This window comes from Solanum pennellii, chromosome 9, assembly GCF_001406875.1.
Source record: "Solanum pennellii chromosome 9, SPENNV200".
Taxonomy (NCBI): domain Eukaryota; kingdom Viridiplantae; phylum Streptophyta; class Magnoliopsida; order Solanales; family Solanaceae; genus Solanum; species Solanum pennellii.
The window spans coordinates 50,260,501-50,278,503 of record NC_028645.1 but is presented as its reverse complement, the minus strand read 5'-3'; positions in this window follow the sequence as shown (position 1 = coordinate 50,278,503).

Here is an 18,003-nt window from a genome sequence, read left to right as displayed (position 1 = left end):
AGTAAACTTAAATAGACCATATCTTTTAGCACATAAAGATTTAAGTGACACATGACTTAGAAAATTGAAGATCGTTGAGTGTCCAAGTTTGCTAAATTTCAAGATTTAAGTAAGAACTTATGACTATTTCAATGAACCTTTTGCATTTAAGGCATTCTATTCATTCTAGGTGATGTATATTGTTTTACATTTCCTTTTTCTGACTAGGCTAGAAAGTTCTTCCTTACTCAATTAAGAGTGTACTCAAATTCTAAATCCCCTACTCACGTTATTAAGTTTTCATGCCCAAGGGTACCACCTAGATGAAACATGGCGTATGCAAACCCTGAAAAACTACACGCAGACCACTTTGTTGTCATAAAATAAGAAATAGAACAATAAGACTAAAATAATAGTTCATGTCACATTTGGGGAGCACCCCCTAGAGGTACATGGTGCACTTGACCTCTCGAAGGTCTTATACAATCCCATATTTATTATTCGTCACATTGAAATAGTAAATTTACCAGAAAATTTAGAACTTTTCATAGCACATCAGATGCTAGAAACTAAACTTCATATAAATATAAAATATAAATCACAATACATATTTAGACAATTTTTGGGTTGATACCTGCCCAAGATAAGTGTCCGTCAACGAGATTTCACAAAAGGGCCGTTGGTTGACCAACTGGCCGTCGTTTGGTTTGTCGATTGACACTGCCAAGGCAGTGTCTCGACTAGCCTTGAGTCCTTCTTGTGGGGCCTTCTCCGGGGTGCTTTAGAAGCCATACCCGGACGTTTCAAACGTAAATACAACCCTTAACAAGTTTTATACCTCCCATATGAATTTCAAAAAAAAAAATACTCACAACTCATCCAAACAGGCTAGGCCCCATCAAAACACACTTGAGCGTCTTAAGGTCCATATTTCGAACGCTTTTGACGTTCTTGGTCGTTTGACCTCCAAACTTCTCTAAACTCCATATTCCATGTTTAAAAATAATTATAACTCATTTAAGACTTTATAAGCTCATTAACTACAATATATAAATACGTATAGACACAATGAAGTACATAGGTGACTAGTCGTCGAACTTTTTAGTCGTCCCTTGACGTTAAACTTCCAAATAAACTCAAACTTTACACAGTGCCTCAACCATATTATATGTCTTTTTATGACCTTATAAACTTTATGCAAACATGTTAGGCTCTAGAAACCCTAACTCATTTTGGGATCTTAAAATATCCCCCAGATAGGAACATTCGTCCTCGAGTGACACTTAGAATACTTTAATCACCACAAGGACTTCAATGCATCATAGAGCAGTTCATAACATTTATAACATCATCAAATCATTTTCGCACTCAATGCACACAAGCAAGCAAAACTATTACTCACTTACTCTTTAATCCATCAAACATAAACGCTCTTATCATGTTCAAGGAGGAACATCCTTCTCCAAATCATAACATGGTCATTACACTTCAATTTATTTATAACTCATCTTTCAACAATTCTTTTAGTCACACTTAGGCAGATTTCAACAACACTCAAGAAGCAATTAGGCACTCATACTTCAATGCACATATACTTAAGTTAATTGAATAAACAAAGATTTTTATTAGACCTAGTGCTATGAAGGTCATACTCAACCATACCATGCTTAGTGGTGTCCATGGAAGAATGTCCTTCTCCTTAACACACTTAAATGTATTATGAGTTCACACCTAAGCAAAGTACATGGTTAATTTCCTCCAAAAATGAGAATTTTTCAAATTTTAAACAAGGCATGCTGATTTTTCCTTCCTAGTGAAGTCTAAATGGTAAGTCACTATAAGTACATCACAACAAATAGGAAGTCATTTCACAAAATTTCAATTTCTAACATAGTACTCACCTTCGCAGTAAGCATCATTTGGGAAGAATCACACAAATCATAGGCACACACATGAGCACTTAGATAAACATGCTTTCATTTTTTACGAGTGAGCCTACAATTAAGCATTCCAAATCATAAAAGTCACATAGTTTTCAAGAGACTCAACATATTAAATTTTAAAGAGACTAAACTTTTAATTATAAGGCTAAAGATTTCACCTCACAAGTGACTATTACCATGTTTCTTATCTTATCTCATCAAGTAAAATGCACAATGTAACAACCCTAAAAATGAATACGCTAAGCAATGTTTAATATGTCTAGAATGTCTACGATTAGACTGGGTTCACACGGATTGATGTGCGTCGAACCAGACCTCTGAACCCTTTCGACAGTCAATCCAACTAACTTAGGGAGTTAGTTGGGCTAGTAAAGGTTTGGTCCATCCATGTAAGGCTCCCGAATATGAAGATTTATCTGGATGAGTCTTTATCGGACTTAAAATGGGAAAATCTTAAGTTTGGAGGGTTTAGGGGTAAAATGGTCTTTTTCGAGGCTAAGGTTAATATCTTAATTACCATAAATATGTAATTAATTATTAAATTAATTTGGTGGAGGGGCAGTTTGGATAGAAAGGGCAATAATTGCCCATTGAGCAAAATCATGCTCCACCCGGATTCAAACCTAGGTGGGAGTAATGATTTAACTTGATTGTTTATATTGGAGAATTTATTTAATTAATTAATATTTAAATGCTGATTTAATAAAAACTAAAATTATATTATTATTAATTAATTAATTAATTAAATAATGGGGCGGTTTGGGTCAGGTCGACCCGAAGGGACCCGTTATCGCGATGGGGACGTCACAGGTTCGATCCTCGACGGAAGCGATGCACAAGTGAATTAAAATGGTGTATAAAATCTTATTTTTTTTGTAAGGGCAACAGGTCCTTTCACGTGTGATTTAAATAAATCAGATTTGTACAATTTAACAAAACCTTGTTTTGACTAAGTCTAAAACTACATTCCTAATCCTAAGGAACCACTCAATTCTGACGTTTATCTCTCTCTCCTTCACGTCTATCTCTCTCTCATTTCACAGTTTCTTTCTGGATGCCAAACGTGACAAAAGTCCGAAAACAGAAGTCCTTCACACTTGAAGAACTTGCACACAAAACACAAATGAGAAAGTAATCTGAAAACGTTAAGCAAAACGTAATATACTAGTCGCTTAAGGGGTGATTTTGAAGATTGGACGTTAATTTGGAGAAGTTTTGGGCAGAAAGTTCAGTGTGAAAACAACGTTAAAATCAAGTATGGGTTTTCTTACTCTTGGTCTCTTTCCCAAGACAACCTTAAGACTCAGATAATTCTATTCCGAAACTAGGATTGTTCCCCATTACATGTTTCCTGTCACTAGCTCCTACCACTGATCTTAGGTTGGTATGTTTTCTGGTAGATTAGGTATGAAGTGTTATTTTCCTGATAATGTGTTCGGAATCGTATGAACGATGAAGCATGTCTGCCGAAATTTCGTGAAAAATGTATGTGTATATCGTGACATGATTTTCCGTTTTTAATCCTTAAAAATGATATATTTTTATGGTTGAATTTTATGTGCGAATGTTTGTGTAAATCATGAGGTGTAAAATGTGGTAATGTTTCTGGATTTAATGGTAATTCTTGGCTGAGTATAATCATAAAATGATTACACTTAAATATGCAGTATATGATCCATGAAATGCCTTAAGAATTAACGTAGGAATGATGATAAAAAGATGCTGAAAATAGTGAATAAATTTCCAACATTTGGTAGGTTGTGTTCGGCCAAACAAAGTGGTACAAAATGCAATGAAAAATGAATGTAAAATAAGTGAAATCACTAGGGATTGAACCCAAGACATCATTACATGAAAGCAACAAAAAAAAATCAACAAAAGATTGATAGAAAAATGGATTGGAATAGACCAACTTTCCAGCTTGCTGGAAATTGGGAGTATCGCCCAAGGATGAGGAAAATTAGCGATTTTTTAAAGATTTGTTTAAATGTGAGGTCACTGGGGATTGAACCCATGACATTACCAAATGAAAATTACATTAAAATTTCATGAGAAAAACGAAAGGAAAAATAGATGTGGTGAGTGGGGATTGAACCCGCAACCTCTTGAATGGATGAGAGAGTTAGGAGAAAAATAAAGGAGAAAATACAATGTGGAGAGTGGGGATTGAACCCACAACCTCTTTAATGGACGAGAGAGTTAGGAGAAAAATAAAGGAGAAAATAAAATGTGGAGAGTGGGGATGGAACCGACAACCTCTTGAATGGATGAGAGAGTTAGGAGAAAAATTAAGGAGAAATAAATGTTGAGACTGGCGATTGAACCTACAAACTCTTGGATAGGTGAGAAAGTTAAAATATAAATTAAAATAAAAATAATGAGCTTGTGGGGGATTGTACCCACAACCTCCTTGCCTTAAAACGAAAAAGGGGAGGAGAACAAGAAAAAAATATTATGGGGTTGATGGGAATTGAACTAGGTCCTCCCAAATCTAAAAATTGCATATTATTAAGTTTAAAATAAGATTAAGTGTTGTTCAAGGGATTTGAAATCGGGTTTCCTTTCCCAATTCCATATTGACACATAAGTCATACGTAAACAAATATTTAATGAATGCTGCATAAGTCTTGTACCACATAATCTTGGATAAACATGAACCACTTAGAGAAACTATGAATCAAGCCTCATGGATTGTATGTGTAGACTCATAAGTCTAGCATACGTTTAAAAGTAACTGATCCTAAGATGTATGTGATAAAATAATGTAACACTAGTAGGGTTAACTACGAGTGTGAAACACACTAAATGGGCAAGTGCATTGGGATATGATGAAATGAACATTCACGTGAAGGGGTGAGTAATTATGAAAAGCAAATGTGTTAAAGTTAATGAATGAGGTGACAATATGAAAAGAGGCTTATGTGAAATATGAGAGAAATCTAAAATGATCCTAAGTAAATGTTACCAAAACATACTCACCTATGAGAGTGTAAAGTTAATGAAGAGACCAGTCTCTATGAACACTCTAATGAAAGTATTAAAGTTAATGCATACTTTATACTAATGATGAGATGAGAAATCATCTAATGAGCTATGATGTCCTCATACTAGAAGCCAGCATCTATGATGTATGAGTTGAATGTAATGAAACTTTATACTGAGCACCGTAAGACTAGCTATTAGCGGTGATGCCTTCCTTCTGAAAGGGCGGAGGTTCACGTAACTCTCATGAGATGAGACTGTCCGTCATGTCAGGTATGGGTCTCCTAAAATCTCCTAGTCTTTGAACCTATACTGCCAATATAGAAATCTAGCAGGGTTCGACTCCCTATATACGCTAGCATGTTCGGGTTACTTTGGCTGGTGATTCCACCTCTTTTCGATGTGGGGCAGGCACTGGATTTCATGATGCTCACATGATCTATGTCGGTTAAGGTTAATGTTCCCAAAGAAATAATGAGGCCAGGCTCAACAAATGCACATAATGAAATGAACGATACGAAAGGTGTTAGGATAGGATGATCAAGAGGTGAGCTAGACTTAAGTAATAACATTAGGTTATTCTTGGTCATTGAACATCAAATCTGATGAGAGTCTTAAACTACATCTTTGGTATAACGGGTGGCTGCACTAGTATATGAAAGAATGAAAATGAAGTACGTATGAATGAATGAAGCAGACTCTGTGTTTGTTAAAGAAGACTCCCTAGTTGAGGTCCCATATGTTGAGCCCTCATTTTGGGAAATCCAAGTCCATGATTCCAAGGTCTCATGGCATATGAAAGAATGATATGAACTATGTGATGTTATATGTGTAATATGTTATGTGATGTTTGCAAAATGATAAGTATGATGATGCATGTTACTCTCATGCATGACTTTCGTAATCCGAAATTGGCAAGTCCACTGACTTGACATTCCATAATTCATATCGATAGGAAAGAGCACTTCTTAATAATGCATGTCCTTGGTGTATTCTTGCATATACCCAAACTTAGTACAAGTGTGTAATAATTCCATACAACTTTACATTTTTATGTGCACGCACTAGTGGACGTTAGAGCTTGCAGGTCGACGCTGAAGCTATCCGGACGTGGAGCATTCACTGGATTTGGTAGGACCTCATGATTTCAAGGATGCTTGACCATTATATTATAGCTTAGATAAAGGTTTGAGTTAGTGGAGTATGTTCCACTAGCGTTTCTCTCTCATCTTATTTCACACATTGTATTGGTGCCAATTTAGCAAGTATACACTTAATGAAGTATGGAACTATTTGTTTCATTTGATAATCTTAATATTAGATGGTTGATTGTAAACGTTTATGAGTTTAAGTAGAGTGTCTTTTATGTATTTTAAGTCATAAAAAGTTCAAATTTCCGCTAAAATTAACCAAGATGAAGTAACGATGACGTAAGTAGGGTTGTCTGCGACCTCTGAGAGGTCAACAACACCGTTCTTATCTGGGGTCTAGACTCCGGTCGTGACAAAGTTTGTATCAGAGCAATAGTTTAACTTCTGAGGATAACAAGTTCACATTAACCACATTCAATAGTTTCTAAGTCATGGTAGTGAAGTGCACAACTATCCTGAATTAGAGACTGCATGATGCATAGGAAAAATTCCCTTCTTCTGATTTTATCGTGCCTTTTCCTAATGTCTGAATTCTTGGTGTTAGGAGAGTGTCTAACATAAATCCTTAATGTTTCCAGAAAATGAATACTAGGAGGAACGCTACCTAGAGGAGAGGAGGAGCAGCTGCTGGGGGTAACCAAGTTCCACCCCAGGCTTCAGCTAAAGGAGTGTCCATGCCAGTTAACCCAACGCAGTTGACTGATGCGGATGTGCAGACCACTCTGGATCAGATGGCTCAGGACATCACCATGTAGGCCCAGGATATCACGGCCCAGGCTAACAGATAGAATGTTCAGAGGGAGGAATCACCAGTACGTAGCATATCTAAAAGGCTACGAGATTCCACGAGGATGAATCCTCCTATTTTCACAGGGTCCAAGACATCAGAGGATCCGCAGGAGTTTGTGGACGAGATGCATAAGATTTTGGTAGGCATTGGGGCCACATACACGGAGAAGGCTGAGCTGGCTTCCTATCAGCTCAAGGATGTTGCACAGACTTGGTGCAAGATGTGGTAGGATAGCCGAGCGTTATGCGGAATTCTGGTCACTTGGGAGTTGTTGAAGACAAACTTCCTAGAGAAATTCTTCCCCAGGGAGATGTGGGAGGCCAAGGTTGAGGAATTTATCAACCTTAAGCTGGGATCCATGACAGTCAGGGAGTATTCCCTAAAGTTTGTTAAACTGTCAAGGTATGCCACTTCCCTTATGTCTAACAGCAGGGATGAGATGAGCAGGTTCCTCACAGGAATCACCGGAGATCTGTAGGAGGAGTGTCGGGCTGCGATGCTCCACGATAACATGGACCTCTCAAGGCTGATGGTGCATGTCCAGCATATAGAGGACTGCCAGAAGAAGAGGGGCGTCTGTGATGCTAGGAAGCCTAAGCCTTCTGATCAGGCAGGTCCTAGCAATGGTGGCAACATGAACAACATCGACATCCATGAGCAGCCCAGATTCAAAAAGGGCCATCAGAGTTCTGGGAAATCTAACTTTCAGAGGAGTGGCAGACCCGAGTCCGAGAAGGGCAATGGAGGAGATGTACAGCGTCCCAGAAAGGAGTGTGCCAAGAGTGGCCGTGATCATAGTGGAGAGTGCAAAAAGGGCACTAATGCCTGCTTTGGTTGCGGAAAGAACGGGCACATGGTCAAGGACTGCCCACAGAATAGGGGTCAGGCTTGAGATAATGCTCAGCCTAGGCCTAATCCAAGGGTGCAGCAGCAGCCGAGACTCCTAAGAGGAAAAGGTTCTACGCCCTGAAGGGCAAGGAGGAGTAGGAGAACTCCCCTGATGTGGTCACAGGTATGTTGCAAGTATTCTCCACTTCTGTTTATGCCTTACTTAATTCAGGGTCTATGCTTTCCTTTGTAACTCCTTTGCTTGCTCTCACTTTTAGAGTATTGCCTGAAGTGTTGCATGATCTTATAGTGGTTAGTACACCATGAGGAAAAACTTAAGAACTGATAGAGTATACAAGGATTGCCCAATAGTTGTATGAGGTTAGACTTCCTACTCTTAAGTCAAAGTTTCCTTATATCTCCATTCTTTGTTGCTACTACTTGATTGTGCATAGTAGTTATGTTACGATATGATTGACATTGTTCTACATTATAAGAAGTTTCATTCGGGAACGAATGTTCCTATGGGGGGGATAATGTAACAAACCAAAAATGAATATGCTAAGTAATGTTTAGTGTGTCTAGAATGCCTACGATTAGACCGGGTTCACACGGATCGATGTGAGTAGAACCATACCTCAGAAACCTTGCAACAGCCAAGACAATTAACTTGGGGAGTTATTTGATCTAGGAAAGGTTCGGTCCATCCATGTAGGGCTCTCAAATATGAAGATTTACCCGGATGAGTCTTTACCGGACTTAAAAAGGGGAAATCTTATATTTGGAGGGTCTATAGGTAAAATTGTCTTTTTCTAGGCTAAGGGTAGTATCGTAATTACCCTAAATATGTTATTAATTATTCAATTAATTTGGTGGAGGGACATTTTGGGTAGAAAGGGCCGCAATTGCCTATTCAGCAAAATCTTGCTCCACCCCGGTTCGAACCTAGGTGGAAGCAATGATTTAACTTGATTATTTATATTGGAGAATTAATTTAATTAATTAATATTTAACTGCTTATTTAATGAAAAGGAAAATCAGATTATTATTATTATTAATTAATTAATTAATGGGGCGGTTTGGGTCGGGTCGACCCGAAGGACCAGTTTTCACAATGGCGACGTCACGGGTTTGATCCTCGACGGAAGCGACGCCCAAGTGAATTAAAATGGGGTTTAAAATCTGAGATTTTTATAAGGGCAATAGGTCCTTTCACGTGTCATATAAATAAATCGGATTTTTACAATTTAACAAAACCTTATTTTTACTATGTCTAAAACTAAAATCATGCATGTCCTTGGTGTGTGCTTTCATATACCCATACTTAATACAAGTGTGTACTAATCCCATACAACTATACATTTGTCGGTGCAGGCACAGGTGGACGTTACAGCTTACAAGTCGACGCTGAAGCTATCCGGACGTGGAGCATTCATCCGGAGTCGGTAGGCCGTCATGCTTTCGAGGAGGCTTGCCCATTATATTCTAGCTTAGATATAGATTTGAGTTAGTGGAGTATGTTCCACTAGAATTTCTTTGTCATCTTATTTCAGACATTGTATTGGTGTCATTTTTGCAAGTATACACTTAATGCAGTATGGAACTATTTCTTTCATTTGATGATCTTAATATTAGATGGTTGATTGTGAACGTTTATGAGTTTAAGTAGAATGTCTTATATAAATGTTAAGTCACAAAAAGTTCAAATTTTCCGCTAAAATTAACCTAGATGAAGTAACGATCACGTATGTAGGGTTGTCTGCAACCTCTGAGAGGTCAACGACGCCGGTCTCGTCTAGGGTCTCGATTTCGGTCGTGAAGCACAACTAGCATATCAAGATGCAATTTAACATGAGAAAACATGGATTTTAGCAAAAAAAAATTCTTTCATCCACTTTAGAATCTGAAAATATCCTTAAGGTAATTTTAATAAATTCTTACCAAACATATATAGTTCATGCAATTCATACTTTATGCAATACTCTATTCATGAACAAGATTACTAAGAATTTATTATATTCAAGTTCAAGTAAGAATAGAAGGACAAGATAGAAAATATCTACGACCTTAGTACTCCATAACCCTCCCCCACTTCGGGTAAACCCAATTAAGAGCACCCTAACCCAAACTTAAGTGGATCTTAACTTAACAACCTTTATGAGCAACCTAACCCAACCTTAAGTGGATCTTAACTTAACAACCTTTATTTTTCATCACTTACAAGTGATTACTACTTTAGAAGGATTTACAGTAAGTTAACATAGGAACACCATGGTATTCTACACCTTATCATCTAGGAAATTTATCCCCAATTATCAAGTTTGGTCATCTCATTAGACCACATAAGGTTTTCGTACAATAAAAGTCGGCACCAAGGTCATACATCATTAGGGGAAGCAATATAGGAGATTTAGTCTTACGGACTTCTTCTTTTTTCTCAACATTAATGTAAGGTAACTTCTACGTCAATCAAACCCACATCATCACCCTACAAAGATAAGAGTACTACCATCCATTCTAGGGAAACATCAATTCCACAACTTAAAGGGACAAACAACATAATAGAAGTTAGAAATAATTCTACAACTCATCATGCCATAAGTCTCTCATTCTTTATTGCTAATAGAAATTTTCCTTTTTGTATTCATTATAATGTTCATATGCATCAATTCTATACACATTTCATGAACTTCAAAAAATGCAACATTTAGGCAATTGGTGGGGAAAGCATGAAAATATAAAATACAAAACTTTACCAAGGCAAGCATACTATCATAACACCTAGGATCGAGTCTATACAAAAGACTCCAATCCATGCTAGGAAACTTATCAAGGACCACACGTATACAAAGGGAAACATTGAGCACTTTTAAGCACATATTCTTAGGGTAGCATGCTTCCATAATTAGTCACTAAGAATTTCACGTTCAAATTGTATCATAAGTTTACCATCATGCAAAACCATATAGTAACACATTATTCCAAAAGAAACTCATGTCAACCGTAATAACTTCTATTTCACAAAAATCTCATATAAATATATAGCCATAATTGGCATCACATCATCAAAATATGCCAAAATTAACCTTCACACGTAATCATTCAACCATAAAACCTAGATAAGCATTTAAACTCACCTTTTCTATCTCAAGCATATAGAACAATCTCATCCAACCAATCACATCTAAAAGACAACCGGACAAGAAAACATAAGAGAGAGAGATCTTATAGACTTGAGTTCTATGACACAATAAGAGAATGATAAAGAAGGGAAACTCTATCGTCCTATAGACTCTCGTACCATTTGATGTGTCGCGACTCACACTCAATGATACAAGACTCTACTAGACGTGTCAATATGAGACTTCTTGGACCCTAAACAACTTTTAAAACCTCATTATGTGATACCACGTTTGTCACATCGGGGGAGCATCCCCTAGAAGTAACGTAGCGTACTTGACCTCTCGGAGGTCTTATACAAGCCCATATTTATCATTCATCGCATTGACATAGTAAATTTAGCGGAAAATTTAAAACTTTTCATAGCACATCAGATGCTAGAAACTTAACTTTATATAAATATTAAAATATAAGTCATAATACATATTTAGAACCTAAGTCTCTTTTCCATCTTAGACTCAACAATCTGAGAATACATTAGGGACACGACCCTTAAAACATAATACATAACTATACAACATATAATAAGCTTTACATTAAGACAGGAGTAGGGAATCCTTGGAACTTAAGGACCACGTTCCTTGATCTTAGTAATCACATATCAAGCTCCTCAATCATGATATCCTTTTAAGCATCCATAACCTACAGTTTGTGTAAAAAGTAGAGAATAATCGGATTAGTACAAGAATGAACAATCATGCAAACACATGCATTTAAAAGGGACATTTTCTTGAAATCATACTTCATGCATTTTTCAGTAAATCTTTATAAAACTTTTAAGCAATAGTATTTATATCATTGATATACTTCATATAAACATATTCAAATGCCCAACATTACGTAAGATCACATATAGAACTTATGACATTTTTGAGTCACATTACAATAAGCTTTTTTCCCTTAACAGTGAGCATTATTTCTTTTTATTCATTAACTTCCCAAGTAACCTTTTAGTGCTACTTGGTGCAATGTATCACCTTAAGATCACAGAAAGCATGCATAAACCTACATAAACCAACACATATCCTCATATAAGCATAATACATCAAAGACACATTTAAGGCAAAACCTTAGGACATTACAGTTAGCTACACCAATTTACACATATATTTACTTTTCTTCATATACATCATTATTAGACCTTATTCATGACCCCAATATTAATATACTAGTTAAATGAACATATGAAGCCCCATAACCCCATACATTCTTAGTAAACCCTTCATGAAACCACAAACCTTAACATTCAATTCATACATCAACAAGCAAGTGAAGACAACTTCATTCATGTCAATATAAGATCTTCATCATATAGTCATTTAGACCAACATAGTGCATATAAGGATAGGATCACATCTTATAGATTCATACCATGCACATCTTCATAATAAGTAGACCAATACTACAAAGTCATGCATACGGATATAAACATAATCATACATATTGGGCCACCTTCCTAGGACTTCCTAAGGAGCTACTTGTGCAATGTCTAGATGGGTTCATTACTTCCACATATCCTAAGTAACTTACCTTAAGTCCTCCTATTTAGGATCCTATTCATTTACTTCCATTGTCAATTTTACTTTAGGGAAACTATAGCCTTAAGCGACACTAAGACCATGGGTGCTAAACATGAAATTCGGTGTTGTAGAGACTTCCACCAATGGAAGGTGTTCCTACCTAGCCAAGGTAGAAAATTAACACATGCTAACATACTAAGTGATATCACATTGCTAGATCCAATGTCACAAGCATTGTTATGGAACTTAGAGGTACATGTGAAAACCCTCTTTATGCAAAAATGGGCATTATGGTTATTCACTTATGGAAACCCTATTTATGCCTGTTGAGGAATTGTGGTTATCCACCTAATGAGGTTTATGGTAACCTACCTTCCTAGTATAGGAAGGGACACACACTCATATTCAAGTTCACTCAGTGCTAAGCTAATTTCCCTTTATTGAAAAGCCATTATTACATTACTTTTATAAAATATAGGCTAAGGAGATTCATCCCCTCATATGCTTAGCTCATAGGTCCTAGATGAAAGTTCATCAACCTAAAATGTGAGAATATCCATTCAAATGGACGTAGCATATGTATTAGCACTATCTAGTTTAGGATACACTTGAGCACACCTTTTCAAGGCTCCTCTATTGACTAGATTATCATTCATGTGTATGTGTATACTTATATGTGAGCAAACCTTTCACATATCACCTTAAATAACACATGTTCATACATTCATATTCATATATATATTAAAACCAAAACTAGAACTATCCTATCAAGGTACACAAGTGCAATGCATACGCAAAGTCCCATACCCTTGCCCATACTAGTACACCTATCAAGTCATACTAGATAAGAAAACACATATCATATTTTCATAAACATCATCTTAACATGCATAGTAGTACAGCGAATACGAGAACTACATTTAATTTAGACACTATGACCTATACTAATTGTAACATGCATGTAAGTGAGTGTGTGTGTACATTGATCAACATGATCACATAATGGCTAACAACAACAGATTGAGGCAGCCACCCTCTTATACCATAATACTCTTCCAAGAATAGACCACACAACACACAATAGCATAGGAGACAAGTCAACTTCATATTACACTTAAGACTCCTAACTTGTGCTATTCATGCATTCACATAGGGGTACATAGGTAAGGAGTTATTAACCATTTTTATCTTATTAATGTCACTACCTATACTTTACCCTATCATGGATGTATACATGCTTATACAATGGTCATACAACATAGATCACTACTAGAATAGGAAAGTAGGCATAAACTTGTCATAGTATCATCATAAACACATGTTCATATGTTTGTCAATTTGCCTTCCAGGCCAACACATATATAATGAGAATAAAGAAAACACTGCCACCATAAGTGGGTCATACCACACAATGTCATACAAGGCTTAATAAACTACATTAATATAGCAAAGTAGAGAGATGAGCCATTATTACAAATTCATCAATATTTGATCATCTTTGATCAATACTCCTGTATCATCATCTATACATTATAGAGAAGTAGCTATAAGTTCTTAAATCATAAACGAAACCATGTACAAGTCGTCACAAGAGCAAGATACAACTAGTACAGTACATCACATAAATGGTAGAAAGTAGGGAGTTATAGATCATCATGTAACTCTCGTAGTTTTGCTAATCAATCATCATGCATTAATAACATACATTTGCGGAAGTAGCTAAATAGATATAAATAAAATCTAAATCATGCTTCATCTACCCTAGAACTAAGATCACATAATGTTCATTACAACATTAAAATTGTACGCTAGAAGAATTTAGATCAATTCATGCCAAGGCTCCTTTTCATTGATAATCAATCATTCATACTCACAATTCATTAATATCATCAATATAATGCAGTAGTTAAGGACAATATAATCTACACGAATCCTACTACAATTGCTATAACCTCTAGATCATAGTGAACATGATATTTTTGACATCAATGGAAAGTAGAAGAATCATAGACTAATTGATATTGATCAACATCACTTATTTACAGTTCATCAATAATATCAAATTAAGAAAGTAGATACAACCATTTCTACACAATCGAATTCCACATTATATCATTAAGAGGCCAATGTTACAGTGAATTATTGAATACTAATCTAAACATGTTCAAATTCTCATAAAATAATCCACATGGATCTTCATCCTCAATTCAACGCCAATTCACGTAAACAACAGTATATATAACCACTTCAACATAATAGAATAATAATTCAATCGATAACAAGTCAAGATCAGAAAGCCCATGCAAGGACTAAAATCGATTTAGAGAGGGAACATGGATTCAATATGCAATTGGAGTAAAATCACGTTCAAACCAGTACATTAACACCAATTCAACATGATTTAATCATGAAAAACATTTTGAGAATGAACCCATGGATAAATTGAAGAAGAGGAGGTTTGATCATGAAACTTTCTTTGAAAACATTAAGATTAACTCTCCAAGTGAAAGGTTACTTAGAGATGAAGGATCACCATATGTTTTTAGACATGAAAATCTCTAAAACATGGTGAAGAAATCATGACAATCCAAGCTCCAAGCAGTTCTTGATCTTCAACAACAATGGAGGTTTCTAGAGAAAATATTTATGGAGGGAAAGGTTCAATTTCGTGAGAGGGTATTGGGAATGAGTTCTTCACGTGTTTGATCCTTTATATACACCAAAATATAGGTAAATTAATCAATTATAGTCAGTTTAGGACGTGGGGTAAATTTCCATTGACCCCTTAAATAAAACAGTCACAATGCAGTAGCTACAGGCCACCATCGACAGAACCCTCCGACTGGTCGTTGGTCAATCGATTGGTCGTCCTTTGGCTTCCGTCGGTTGGTCCTTATCCAATTTTCGCGGGTCCCTGTAGAATTCGCGCCCAAAAGTTTCCAACGTAAATAAAACCCTTAACATGTTGTAGACCTCCAACATGAGTTTCAACCACAACAAATACTCGGAACTCGTACAAACAGTCTACGCCCCATCAAGACACACATGAGCGTCTTAAGGGTCATTTCTCGAACGCCTTGGACGTTCTTGGTCGTTTGACCTCCAAACTTATCGAAATTCCATATATGATCTTTAATAATCATTATAACTCATTTAAATACTTCATAAGGTCATGAAATAAAATATAGAAACACATATAGACACATGAGGCACATAGGTGACTAGTCGTTGAACGTTTTGGTCGTCCCGTGACGTTTGACTTCCAAATCACCTCAAACTTTAAACACTGCCTCTAAACCATATTATAAGTCATTTTAGGACCTTATAACCTTAATAAAAACCATGTAGACACCCTAACTCATTTTGGGGTCTTACAAAGCCAAAACATATGAGGAACAAAAAATGGAAGTCTCAAAAACTTGTCTCATAATAGCAATATAATACAACTGAAATGAATTTGTCCTAGACCATAAATCATGTTTTAAAAAAAGAAGAAATAAAGTGAAACAGTAAATTTCATCCTCAGAACATGAGGACACCAAAAGCACAAAAATATGTCAAAGCAACCTCTAGACAAGAAATTGAGCAACCTCACTGTCAAACCCTACATTTGGGGTTATGTAGGCCAATGTATGACTTAGTACAAAACAATGTACCAAGTATTACAACAATACTAAAATATTTTAATAATTCTATGAGGAAAATTTTATTTCATGACATGAAATTGAGAATGTTAAAACATGATAATTTGTTGAATCGTGGTAAATGCAAGCTAACTTAACCTTTAAATTATTGAGCTCATATGAGATCCTTCTTGAAGTAACCTTAGTCAATTATTACCTATGGGGATTAGCCTCTAACCACATAGACAACATGTGAGTTATAACATGATCCCAATTTCTCACACAATGAAAAGGGTTGTCTTACTTACTATGGGGTAGAACCATGAATTTCTAGCTTAAGTGGATCCACATTATATTCAACGTATGGGGGTACATTGTTAAGGGATAGGGAGATTGCTACTACAAATATGACCTCTACTCATGGCAAAGATTCTATCTCATGACATTTCTTCTAGAAACCCGACATCTACTACGAAAGAGCTTCCATCCCATCAATAACCTCTCGATTATAAGCATAAATCCCATGGAATAGTAATTTCTCACTTGATTTCATTATTCATTTAAAGTTTTCCCTTGGACAACCAATACAAGATAATTTCACTAATATAACTCTTACAGGTTGATTCAATTAGGTGAAAAAGCCTTTAAACCTAAGAATCCTCTTCTATTTGAGAAAACCTCTCACATCATGCTATTATCATGGAACTTTACTCTCAAATCACCCTTAAAACATTTGCATATATTTAAGTAGAAAATGCATAAGCCTATAATTAACCTATTGAGGTTCAAATCCCACTTTCAATCATCCATACATAGGAAAAATTAGATATTACTTTCATCATAAATACATGTAAATATTTCAAGACATAATGTTATAACACTATTCCTTGAACATTATTACCCCACATCATATGATTAGTAACATGAAACACATGGGGATTACATGGGTTCATAGGAAAATCGTCATATTTCATCAATTCACGCCTAAGACATCATAATTAAATCAATAGAGTCGACAATGAATAGGACCCATTAGAATTGAAGAAAACCCTAAGTCAATTGGGGAATTCAACCGTTTTAAATATAGGAATTTGGGAATCAATGGATGAAAACTATCAGACATTCAATCCAAAATCTAGCCTTCAATTGAGGAATAGTGACCTTTACTTGAAACTTTAGGTGGAATCATTCTTCTTTTTCATGTTTGTAGAGAAAGAAATCTTCGGGGAGGAGATTTAGTTTTTCTTTTATTGATTTTTAATTAATTCAGTGAATGGTTTAACTTGAATGTTTACAAATCTTATATAAGGGTCATAAATATAAGATCTAATTAATTAGGAAAAGACTCAACTACCCTTGAACATAATTGAAAGCTAACCACCAACGGACCCACTCAACGGACCGCGGTCTGACCCACGGCTTGTCATTGTGGTCAGATATTGGTCATCAAAAACTTAATATTGTGCCATTGAATAGAAGACTGTGGTCTAACCTGTTGTCTGTAGGTCGAGCTGTGGTTTTGGAACTCAAGTAACTTGGCAGGGTGACCAACTCAGAGACTCTTCTACAGTTTGTGGTTTAGCTCACACACTGTGGTTGACTCTCACGACCGAAGGGTACCCCTAGATTTAATATGGCACATAGAACTTGAAGGACTCCATACAAGACAACAGTTCTCGTAACATATGCAATAAAAATATATTAGTAAAAACACAATTCAGGTCTAAAAATTTTCATAAAGGAAAGCAGAATTATAGACATTTAGTCTAAACATATTCATCTATTACGGTATTTGAATGAAATAGGCCTTGCCCATGTAATTTTCCCTAAAAGGTAAAATATATGAAAGAAACTAAAACATAGGAAAAACATATCCTGGAACCATGAGGACTCACCAAGCATAGAAAGATACTCAAGTCCAATACATAGCAACAAAAATTATCACCTCAAAAATCAAACCCTACACTGGGGCAAAATTAGTATAAAAATACACTAAATATGATATCC